Raw genomic sequence first — 12178 nt, forward strand, 5'->3', positions numbered from 1 at the left:
AGGGTGCTCATTTATTTTTATTTTCCCTTTCTATTGACTCCCCTCCTGGCACACCTCTCTGTACCGCCTAACATGTCGCAGTGGTGCCCAGCAAAAAGAATGAGAAGAGGAAACCAACTTGCATGTCAACTTGGTTGTATTCTAGACTTGGAAGGGACCCCGAGGGTCATCCAGTCCAACCCCGGCAACGCAGCACTCTTTTGCCTCACGTGGGACTCGAACCCGTGACCCTAAGATGAAGAGTCCCCATCTAAACCAAAAGTACTGATCAGGGAGCGACCTGTGGCTGCTGGCGGCCTCTCAAGCTGGCCCACCTCACAGGGTTGTTGTGATGGAAGCGGAGAGCAGCAGAGGCCGCCCTGAGCCCCTTGGGGAAAAGGCGGGAGAGGAGAAATGCAGCTGGGCTGGTGCAGGGGAGTCCTGCCTTCCAGCTAAGGCTCACCCAACACACTTCCAGGAGCGGGGACAGAAATAAGAGGATTTTGGCCTCTGCAATCCCCTCTCAGTTTGCAGGAGGCGAAAGAGGGAGATGCTGGGCAGCCTCACTCACTTCCAGTGTAAAACTGCCTTAAGCCCCATCGAGGTTGTCAGGAGGAGAATTTGGCCCTTTTCAAAACCGAGGAGATCTTATTCGTTTGTTTCCTGAAAGTTGTCCTCCACTGGACCATTCAAGAAACTAACCTCAAAGCAGAATGGTAAAAATATCAGTAAAAGGAACACTATCAGCAAAATGGAAAATGTACATTTAATTTATGATGCTTTGAAATTCAAACTTCAACGTACTTAGTATGTTAGTAGCCTTACTCTTTAGTTTTTTCTTCCCTTCCTTTCATTTTTTGTTTTGTTCTTCTTACTTATCTTGTGTTACCGGAAAAACCGAGGGCTCCCTTGGACAAAATCAAGACACCAAGCAGAGCAACTTTGAAGCAAATCAGCAGCCTGTAGGCTTGGTCTTTATTGAAAAGACTGTCGCGACAGGACTCCCACCTGCCACAAGGTGGAACAAGATGGAAGCGCTGAACAAAAGAAGACCCCAACTTTTATCAGCTCCTAATCCCCTAGGTTACACTCCTAGAAAAACATAATATTTACATCATGACTACATTATAAATAGGAGGGGTCGAGGAGGGGCTGCGCAGGTAATCTGAGTACCATGACACCTGGCCAGAGCCCCCTTTCTTCCCCCACATGAGTCATTCACAGGAGACAAAGGGTAAGGCGCAGTTTCCTGCCCCCTGAGGGGAATCCAGTCACGGTCCTTTTGTCAGAGTCTGTGCGGAATACACTAACGTATGCAGTTTGTTGTGTCCTTGATAGTCTTTCGTCTCAGCCCATCAAGATGACTATCAAGGTTGTCATGCCAACTGGGAAGGGTCGCAGAGTACGTGCCTGCTCGGTCAAGGGATTATGGCTGACTAGTATCAGGCCACCCCCCTTTGATAGCCCTTGTAATATGAAGCAAAATAAAAGTGGTCCGGTGAAAATCCGATGTACGGTTGATTTTTGGTGAATTTATGAAGAATACTGTCCTTGAAGTTCAAAGCACTTTCGCCTTTCCGGAAGCGGCTTGCAACATTTTGATTAAATCAGTCACGGTCAATTGAACTCTGTATTGAGAGCTGTCAAAGACGGAGAAAGCGAGCGCCCGCTGCCTGCAGTACCTGCGTGGCCGCCGCAAGGGGCACTGTTCGGTAACGCTGATTGGCTGAAGCGGCAGCCGATTGACCTAGAGTTCAGGCGGCCGGTCTACTCAGAATAAAGATAGGGCGAGGTGGAATGTTAAGGGAGAATTCAAGAAAATAAGGGGTTCTAGCGCTTCCTTATTTACGGAAGGCTTTCTTTTCTTCTTTTAGGGGATGCCCCTCTAGAAGGGGCATCTCCAGGCCGGGGAAGGTGGGAGGTGCGTGTGTAATGAACGGGGGGGGGGGTGTCTCCTGCTAAACTCGCGTAAAGTGAGATTGCATCAAGCTGAATTCACTGAGAGTGTTTTTCTGACTTGGAGTTTTTTGTATGCACTACTTTGATTATCAATAAATGAAAAAAAAATTGAGGGGGGAGGAAGTAGGATTTTTCACATTCCAAGGATTTTTGGGAGGCTTTTTGTCTTCCATGATAAAAAAATGTTATGTTTCAGAGGGAACGAGTGAAGGGAATATTTTGCTCATGGCTTAAAACATTTTTGAATTCTCCACCTCAATGTACTCTTTGGTGGCGAAGAAGGAACAGGAAGAAGTTTTTATTAATTTAAGCAAAGAGAAGGAAAAGAAGCAGTCTTAACTTTTTTAAAAAAATAATCTTTACTGAATGTTGAAAAAGTACAAAATGATACATGCACTAAACATGGTGAGAAGTAAATAAGAGAGAGAGAAAAAGAAACAGAAACTGTGTAAGAGGGGGAAATAAAGGGGGGGGAGGTGGAAAAACCCAAACTATATTTTACAAGGTTGCTATTGTACTTCACCAGACCTTAACCTATTACAATATTTGTAAAAACGGATCCAAAGTGTCATTGAACTTGTCCATGGCAAGTCTGCATTTATATGCAAGTTGTTTATATGTTGCGAGTTTGTATAACTTTCCAATCCGATCGTAGAAGGGAGCCGCATTTTTATTTTTCCAGTTCATCAGTATCAGTCCTTTTGCTGCGGTCAGGGCACGGAGAGTCCACTTGTATAGTCCTTTTGTAAGGTTCCATGTGCTGGGTGTATAATTCAAGAGGATATTTTGCTCAGTAAATATAAGGTTGTTCCGTACAGTTGACAGTTTCAGTTATAGGACAATGAAAAAACATACGTTTTAGAGAAGCATTATCCCAAGTGCATCTCCAACAGTTAGATACCTGAGACAGCCCTTTTTAAAACAAAGGTAATGGGGTCCAGTATATTCTAAATATTATTCTAGCAGTCTAACATCTATGTTCCATACTCAGTAATGAGGGACACTTAAAATACAAGATCAAAAGGATATTATGGAGATAACTGCAATAGCAAAGTTCGTGGTTCATCTCATTTGCAGCAGAGACCCCGGGAGCAGGAGATCCTTCCCTTCCCTCAACAGGGCCAACGTTGATGCTCACCAGTAGAACTCGAACGAGGGACTCAGAGCTGCTGTCGCAGAGCCCTTAATATACAGGCTTCCAAGCATGATCTAATAGCAGGAAGGCTCGTTAAGTTCTGTTGCCATTCTCCCTTATCTCCTCCGTTGGCACAGAGCAAAGTTACTCCCTCTGTTCACAGCGGTGGGCCAAAATCAATGTCTAATTTCCAGTTCCATGGCAGGGTCAAGACAGGCCTGTCTGCTAGTTGACTCCTTATCAGTCCAGCTGTCTAGACCTCTGGTTGATGCCAAGTCCTCATCGTACAATTAGATCTATGGAAAAGTCCTCATTATATGTACAGATAAATATATAAGGATTTAAAGCTACCATTACATTGAGATCAGGAGACACCGCTTTCTGAAATTATCTGGCATTACACATACTCAAAGCGTTGGTGTGGTTTCTCTCCTGTGTGGACTCCCTGATGCAGCACCTGCCTGCGTCTTCCAGGCCAAACATTTCCCACGCTCGAAACATTAATGGGTTTCCCTTTATTGTGGATTCTCTGGTGCCTTTGAAGGTCCGAATGAGGAGCAAATCTTTTCCCACACTCCAATGTTGATAAAAGTCACCAATGTTGATAAAAGATTCATTTCTTTACAAAGCATATTCCACACTCCTAATGTCTGTCCGTTCTCCTTTTGGGATGGACACTCTGGTGTGCCACGAGGGCTGACCACTGATCAAAATATTCCCCACACTCCCAACATTTATATGCTCTTTATTCCACATGGAGTCTTTGAAGGTTTCCACCTTCAACATTTCCCACACTCTACACATTGGGAAGCTCTCCTCCTGTGTGGACTTTCTGGTGTCTGTGAAGATGTTGTGACTGATAAAAACATTTCCCACACTCCAAGCACCTGTAAGGTTTCTCTCCTGTGTGGATCCTCTGGTGAATCACAAGGTATGACTTCTGATGAAATGATTTCTCACACTCCAAGCATTTATAGGGTTTCTCTCCTGTGTGGATCCTCTGATGGATCACAAGGGGTGACTTCTGAGGAAATGATTTATCACACTCCAAGCATTTATAGAGTTTCTCTCCTATGTGGATCCTCTGATGGGAGACAAGGGTGTCTCTTCTTGAAAAACATTTCCCACACTCCAAGCACTTGTAAGGTTTCTCTCCTGTGTGGGTTCTCTGGTGCCCCCTAAGACTATGTGATAAAGTAAATGACATTCCACAGTCTAAACATTTATATGGCTTTTCTCCTGTGTGGACTCTTTTATGAGAAATAAGATGTGATGAAGTGGAAAAACATTTCCCACACTCTCCACATTCATATGGTCTCACTCCTGTGTGGATTCTCTGGTGTACATGAAGGTGTGATTTGTTGGTAAAATATTTTTCACACTCCACGCATTTGTAGGGTTTCTGCCCAGTGTGGATTTTTTCATGCTGCTTGAGGTGTTGTTTCTGGGAAAAGCATTTTCCACATTCCATGCATTTGTAGGGTTTCTCTCCCGTATGGATTCTCTGGTGGATTGCAAGATGTGATGGTACAAAAAAACTTTTCCCACACTCCGCACATTTATGAGGCCTCTCCCCAGTGTGCACAGTCTGATGGCTCAGAAGTTCACCTTTCTCATGAAAACATTTGCCACACTCTCTACATTCATAGGGTTTCTCTCCTGTGTGGATTCTCTGGTGTCGCCTGAGACTTCCTTTTGTGGGGAAACATTTGCCACACTCCAGACACTTATGGGGCCTTTCTCCTGTGTGGGTTTTCTGATGGGTTACAAGGCTGGAACGGGAAGTAAACTTTTTCCCACATTCAAAGCATTTATACCGTTTTTCCCCTGTGTGAACCAACCGATGGCTCCAAAGCTGTGCGTTTTGAGGAAAACATTTCCCGCACTCCCAGCACTCATAGGGCTTCTCTCCTGTGTGGAGTCTCTGATGGACCACAAGGTCTGACTTGTGAGCAAATGATTTTCCACACTCTGGGCATTCATAGGGTTTTTCTCCAGTGTGGGTTCGCTGATGGGTAACAAGTTTTGACCTAACAGAAAAGCATAACCCACACACACTGCATTTGTGGGGCTTCTCTCCTGTGTGGATTTTATGGTGTCCATGAAGCTGTGATCTCTTGGGGAACCCGATCCTACTCCTGCCGTGTTTGTGGGGTTTCTCTCCCGTGTGGCCTCTTTCATGTTTCACAAAATCTGAGAGTTGGGAAAAACCTTCCCCACACTCCAAGCAGCGATATGGCTTATCTCCTCCTGCATGGACGTTCCGGTGGATCAGAACGATGGGCTGATGAGCAAGAACCTTCCTGAACTCCAAAGACATAGGGGTTTCCAAATGGCTCACAAGCTCTGAACTCTGACCAAAACATTCCCCGCTCTCAGCGCTTTCCTGGATCTTCTCCCCTGTGTGGATTCTCTGGTGTCTGGCAAGAGCCAATCCGAAGGCAAAGCATTGGCCACACTCTGGGCAAAAGTGTTTCCTCCTCAAGTTTCCTGCTGAGAGAGTAAAGAAAGCGGAATCAGGGTTTGAAGATGGCAGAGAAGTAGCTTCAGAATCCAGACTGAAATCATTGGAGCAGATGATGCGTGAGAGACGGAGGTCGTACCACGTCTCCCCCTCCCCCCCTCCCCCCGCCCACAACACCCACTGCATAAGGTATAACCAGTGGAAGCGCTTTTTAAAAATGAAGTAACAGAGAACATTTTTCTTGCCATTTCTTCGCAAAGGAGAAACTCTCAACGGACTCTGCATCCCGCCCAAACTGCCTCACCTGAGCTGGTGTCCAAAATGGCAGCCCCTGTTCCGTCTGAGATCTAATATTGTGGCTTCCTGGGCTCTTCCGCTTGCTCTGCGCTGGCGACGAGGCTCGTCTTGGAAAGCGGCAGTGCTATGCGGGAAAGAAGGAAGAAGAAGGAAGAAGAAGGAAGAAGAGAAAGAAGAAGTGAAGAAGAAGGCATTCGGCCTTATGGTCCAAACTATCCCCAATGACCGCTCATCTCAAACATTTCCGGAGAAGGATAACCCGTAACTATACAGTACCTTGGGTTAGGGGGCTGGGTGTTTGTGTGGCGTAAGGTGGTCCTTCGCTCTGTGCCAGAGGGAGGAGGGAGGACGGCTGAAGATGTCTGCAGGGTGGGGGGTGGGGACTGCACTGCCAGGGACCCCAGGGAAGGAACATGGTTGCGGCTTCCCGACTGTGGCTGCGATGCTGACGGGAGTCCCTCAAACCTAAAAACTTCCTGATACGGGACTGCATTCAAACGTCTTCTAAAGGTGATAGAGTTGTTTATTTCCTTGACATCTGGTGGGAGGGCGTTCCAAAGAGAGGGAGCCACAACTAAGAAGGCTGCCTTTGCCTGGTTCCCTGTAACTTTGCTTCTTGCAGTGAGGGAACCAGCAGAAGACCCTCGGAGGAGGTGGCCCCAGTGTCCAGGCTCAACGATGGGGCTGGAGACACTTCTTCAGGTATAGTGGGCCAAGGCGGTCTAGGGTTTGTTGTGGGGATTAATTGGGGGCGGGGAGAGACCCATGCGCAACCACACTGAGGTCCTTGGAGGGGGAAAAGGTGGGATCAAAATGCAAGGCATTTGGAATAAAGGCATTTGGGGTGGGGACTGCACTGCCAGGACCCCAGGGAGAGGACTTGGTTGGCGCTTCCGGACTTCTGCTGTTACGCTGGTGGGAGTCCCTCACATGCCATTTTGCATAGCTAGAGTGTAGCGCAGTGGTTAAAGTGCCCGGCTAGGATGAAGGGAGGGTGATACACAGGGCAGGTGCCACTACAAAGAAGGCCCTCTGCCTGGTTCCTTATCGCTTCACTTCTCACGTTGAGGGAACCGGCAGAAGCCCCTCAGAGCTGGACCTCAGTGTCCTGGCTAAATGATGGGGTGTAGATGCTCCTTAGGTATATGGGGCCCAGGCCGTTCTGGGCTTGTTGTGGGGATTAAATGAGGGGGAGACCCAGGAGCACCTTGGAGGGGGAAAAGCTGGGATCAAAATGCAAGGCATTTGGAATAAAGTACATTTGCATCTCTCGTGCAACAAATCTGCTCCCCACCTATCCCTCCACCCCAAAAGAAGAGTGACAAGAAAATGTCCCGTAAGGACTGCTTCCGACTCAAGGAAGGAGGCTCCTTACCCAGAGAGGCCATGTTCCTCTCATTCTCCAGCATGGCCTCCCTTGCTCTTCGGCCAACGTCCAGCAGGGAGGGCCCTTCCTCAAAGCTTTGTGGTCTCTGTAATGACAAAATGCCCTCAGCAAGAACTGCAGCACCTCAATAACACCTTTGGTGGCAAGAGCAGAGTGGGAATCTCGGTCTTCCCCATGGATCCTTCCAACTTCATTCTTTGTTTGTTTTTATTAAAGATTTTGTTGGGTTACCAAAAAAGTGCATACATCGTCTCCGTTTTCAAATCATAAAAGTCCTTTCTTCCAATCCTTTATAATCAATGTGAGATTTTAATGCTCTGTACCGGAGCTTTCCAAACTGTGTGTGGCGACACATTAGTGTGTCGGCTGCAGTGTGTAGGTGTGTCGTTTAAACACGCCTCATGTTACTCCCAGGGCTGGAAAAGGGTTAGCTTAACGTCTGGTTTGCTAGGGAAACTGAATTACTGCATCGCAAAACAATTCAAAACTGATTTACTGCATTGCAAAATTATGCATGTCTAAAAAGTGTGTCACCAACATGAAAAGTTTGGAAAGCTCTGCTGCATGCAGTATAATGTTGAGGGTGGGGAGAAGGGGGGCAAGTAGACTTTCATTATTTTACATATTGGAAGTGCAAGGTTTTTGTTTCAGCATCACGTGGGTAGGTTATTTCTCTATTCATATATTAGTTTTCATTGGCACTGACAAACCTGAGATAAAAAATTGTGGGTTTTTTTACATATTTGTAAAAAAATAAATCTCAAAAACATTGGGGTTTGTTTAAAAAAAGGTCAGCTTTCAGGGAGTTGTGTTTTTTACTTTTTGTAAACCTAACCTATGGCTGTTTCCTGGGGTTGACCGCAGTGAGGTTTTTGGGGTCAGTTTAGCCATCTCAATTTGTTCTTCCCCATAGATGGCTGCAACTTGATTCTGTTCACGGGAAATGATGGTGACTGAGCCCAGGAAGCTCTGCCTTGAAGGGACGGATCCTGCTCTTCAGCTATGGCCGTTCTCGTCTTGGTGTCACGAGTTTAAGGCAGCTGCATGGGTTGCAAGAGATGGTTGAAGAGGACCCAGAGTTTGAGAACAAAATGAGAAACTGAGATTCCTGAAGAATGAAAATATTTTTAAAACTAATAACATCATGGTTATGTTCATGTACGCAGGATTTGGAGTATAGTAGCAGATGAGAATTTGTAGTTTAAGAAATTATAGTTCATAATAATAAAAAAGGTACAGGACCCTGAACAGTTAAGTCCAGAATGGATATAATATAAGTAACATTGCAGCTTTGTAAAGGAATAAAAAAACACCATGGCAGGGTGGATGGGAAGTCAACGGACATGAGAAATTAGTTACGCTTGTATTTTAAAGGAATTTGTATGAGGTGTAGAGTTCTGTGCTGAGACCTGGGAGTTCGGGGTTCGAATCCCCACCTGACCATGAAGCCCACTGGGTGATCTTGGGCCGGTCACTGTCTCTCAGCCTGGCCTCCCTCATAGGGTTGTTGTGGGGAAGAAATGGAGAGATGGGGAACATGCAAACTACCTTGAGTTTTTCACAGGATCGGTGGGGTATGAATGCAAGGAAGTAAAATACACACAACCCATGGGATACATTGCAGCCACACAGAAACCAGAGGTCTGTTTACATGCACACACCCCTCCAGCCAAGCAGGTCAGGGGAATAATCAATGGCATATTGTAGCCAGGCTAAAGCACCCGACTTAGAGCAGGGTTGAAGCACCCTAGAGAGATGGGGCTGGCATGGGGGGGGAATGAGGAGTCCAGCTAGACCCCCGCTTGGCCCCAGGATCTGAGATTTCCACACACCCACACACCATCCCCAGGATATAAAGGACATTTGGGAACACTTTAAAATATTCAGGGGGGTACTCCAATTGCAAACTCTTTTCTTTCTTAAAAAGGGGATTATAATGTTATCTGATTTTTCTTAATGTCCAGATTTTTTAAATTAAAAATATGCACAATCTACCACCAAGCTTTCATTTAATTTCATTTTTTGTCAGTTATTTTTATAGGCTTTATACAAATTAATACCATTTGGCACTCCATTCTTGGCGCATATTTATCATCTACTATTACTACGTTTCATATTCATATTTATCTCAGGTTACCATTGCCTTTTACATCATTTTACATTTTTTCATTTCATTTCAAAGCTTTCAAAGAAGAATAAACAGGTGAAAGTGATCCCTTCTTCTGCTCTCGAGAATCCCCCCTTCCTCCTCTTTCACCCCGATGCAACGTGCAAACTTACCTGTGCAATGGGGAAAGCCCAAATGGCTCATCTTTCCCGCCGCCCTTTCCTGCCCCGCCCCCCTCACCGGCATTCACGTGTTGCAGGGTTCAGACGGTGCCCTCTCACCCGTGTAGAGCTGCTTCCGAAGGGCCCCTCTGCCAGCAATGACTCCTTCCTGCTCCCACCTTCAGCCTCCCCTGCAAAACCTCTTTGCACCCCAGAGATCGAGATGGCCGGACGCCTCCTGCAAAAGACCCACACAAATGGGGGCTGGCCAGAGGAAACAGGGACCTCTTCAGATGTCCTGCCCTTTCGCTTCTCCCCTTTTCCCAGATGCAAAGGATTCTGGGATTTGTAGTCTGTTCCCCCTGTGAGGGGGGGGGAATAGTGCCTTGGGGGGGCTCTGGGGAAGGGTGCTCATTTATTTTTATTTTCCCTTTCTATTGACTCCCCTCCTGGCACACCTCTCTGTACCGCCTAACATGTCGCAGTGGTGCCCAGCAAAAAGAATGAGAAGAGGAAACCAACTTGCATGTCAACTTGGTTGTATTCTAGACTTGGAAGGGACCCCGAGGGTCATCCAGTCCAACCCCGGCAACGCAGCACTCTTTTGCCTCACGTGGGACTCGAACCCGTGACCCTAAGATGAAGAGTCCCCATCTAAACCAAAAGTACTGATCAGGGAGCGACCTGTGGCTGCTGGCGGCCTCTCAAGCTGGCCCACCTCACAGGGTTGTTGTGATGGAAGCGGAGAGCAGCAGAGGCCGCCCTGAGCCCCTTGGGGAAAAGGCGGGAGAGGAGAAATGCAGCTGGGCTGGTGCAGGGGAGTCCTGCCTTCCAGCTAAGGCTCACCCAACACACTTCCAGGAGCGGGGACAGAAATAAGAGGATTTTGGCCTCTGCAATCCCCTCTCAGTTTGCAGGAGGCGAAAGAGGGAGATGCTGGGCAGCCTCACTCACTTCCAGTGTAAAACTGCCTTAAGCCCCATCGAGGTTGTCAGGAGGAGAATTTGGCCCTTTTCAAAACCGAGGAGATCTTATTCGTTTGTTTCCTGAAAGTTGTCCTCCACTGGACCATTCAAGAAACTAACCTCAAAGCAGAATGGTAAAAATATCAGTAAAAGGAACACTATCAGCAAAATGGAAAATGTACATTTAATTTATGATGCTTTGAAATTCAAACTTCAACGTACTTAGTATGTTAGTAGCCTTACTCTTTAGTTTTTTCTTCCCTTCCTTTCATTTTTTGTTTTGTTCTTCTTACTTATCTTGTGTTACCGGAAAAACCGAGGGCTCCCTTGGACAAAATCAAGACACCAAGCAGAGCAACTTTGAAGCAAATCAGCAGCCTGTAGGCTTGGTCTTTATTGAAAAGACTGTCGCGACAGGACTCCCACCTGCCACAAGGTGGAACAAGATGGAAGCGCTGAACAAAAGAAGACCCCAACTTTTATCAGCTCCTAATCCCCTAGGTTACACTCCTAGAAAAACATAATATTTACATCATGACTACATTATAAATAGGAGGGGTCGAGGAGGGGCTGCGCAGGTAATCTGAGTACCATGACACCTGGCCAGAGCCCCCTTTCTTCCCCCACATGAGTCATTCACAGGAGACAAAGGGTAAGGCGCAGTTTCCTGCCCCCTGAGGGGAATCCAGTCACGGTCCTTTTGTCAGAGTCTGTGCGGAATACACTAACGTATGCAGTTTGTTGTGTCCTTGATAGTCTTTCGTCTCAGCCCATCAAGATGACTATCAAGGTTGTCATGCCAACTGGGAAGGGTCGCAGAGTACGTGCCTGCTCGGTCAAGGGATTATGGCTGACTAGTATCAGGCCACCCCCCTTTGATAGCCCTTGTAATATGAAGCAAAATAAAAGTGGTCCGGTGAAAATCCGATGTACGGTTGATTTTTGGTGAATTTATGAAGAATACTGTCCTTGAAGTTCAAAGCACTTTCGCCTTTCCGGAAGCGGCTTGCAACATTTTGATTAAATCAGTCACGGTCAATTGAACTCTGTATTGAGAGCTGTCAAAGACGGAGAAAGCGAGCGCCCGCTGCCTGCAGTACCTGCGTGGCCGCCGCAAGGGGCACTGTTCGGTAACGCTGATTGGCTGAAGCGGCAGCCGATTGACCTAGAGTTCAGGCGGCCGGTCTACTCAGAATAAAGATAGGGCGAGGTGGAATGTTAAGGGAGAATTCAAGAAAATAAGGGGTTCTAGCGCTTCCTTATTTACGGAAGGCTTTCTTTTCTTCTTTTAGGGGATGCCCCTCTAGAAGGGGCATCTCCAGGCCGGGGAAGGTGGGAGGTGCGTGTGTAATGAACGGGGGGGGGGGTGTCTCCTGCTAAACTCGCGTAAAGTGAGATTGCATCAAGCTGAATTCACTGAGAGTGTTTTTCTGACTTGGAGTTTTTTGTATGCACTACTTTGATTATCAATAAATGAAAAAAAAATTGAGGGGGGAGGAAGTAGGATTTTTCACATTCCAAGGATTTTTGGGAGGCTTTTTGTCTTCCATGATAAAAAAATGTTATGTTTCAGAGGGAACGAGTGAAGGGAATATTTTGCTCATGGCTTAAAACATTTTTGAATTCTCCACCTCAATGTACTCTTTGGTGGCGAAGAAGGAACAGGAAGAAGTTTTTATTAATTTAAGCAAAGAGAAGGAAAAGAAGCAGTCTTAACTTTTTTA

Source organism: Podarcis cretensis (assembly GCF_951804945.1).
Source record: "Podarcis cretensis genome assembly, chromosome: 2".
NCBI lineage: Eukaryota > Metazoa > Chordata > Lepidosauria > Squamata > Lacertidae > Podarcis > Podarcis cretensis.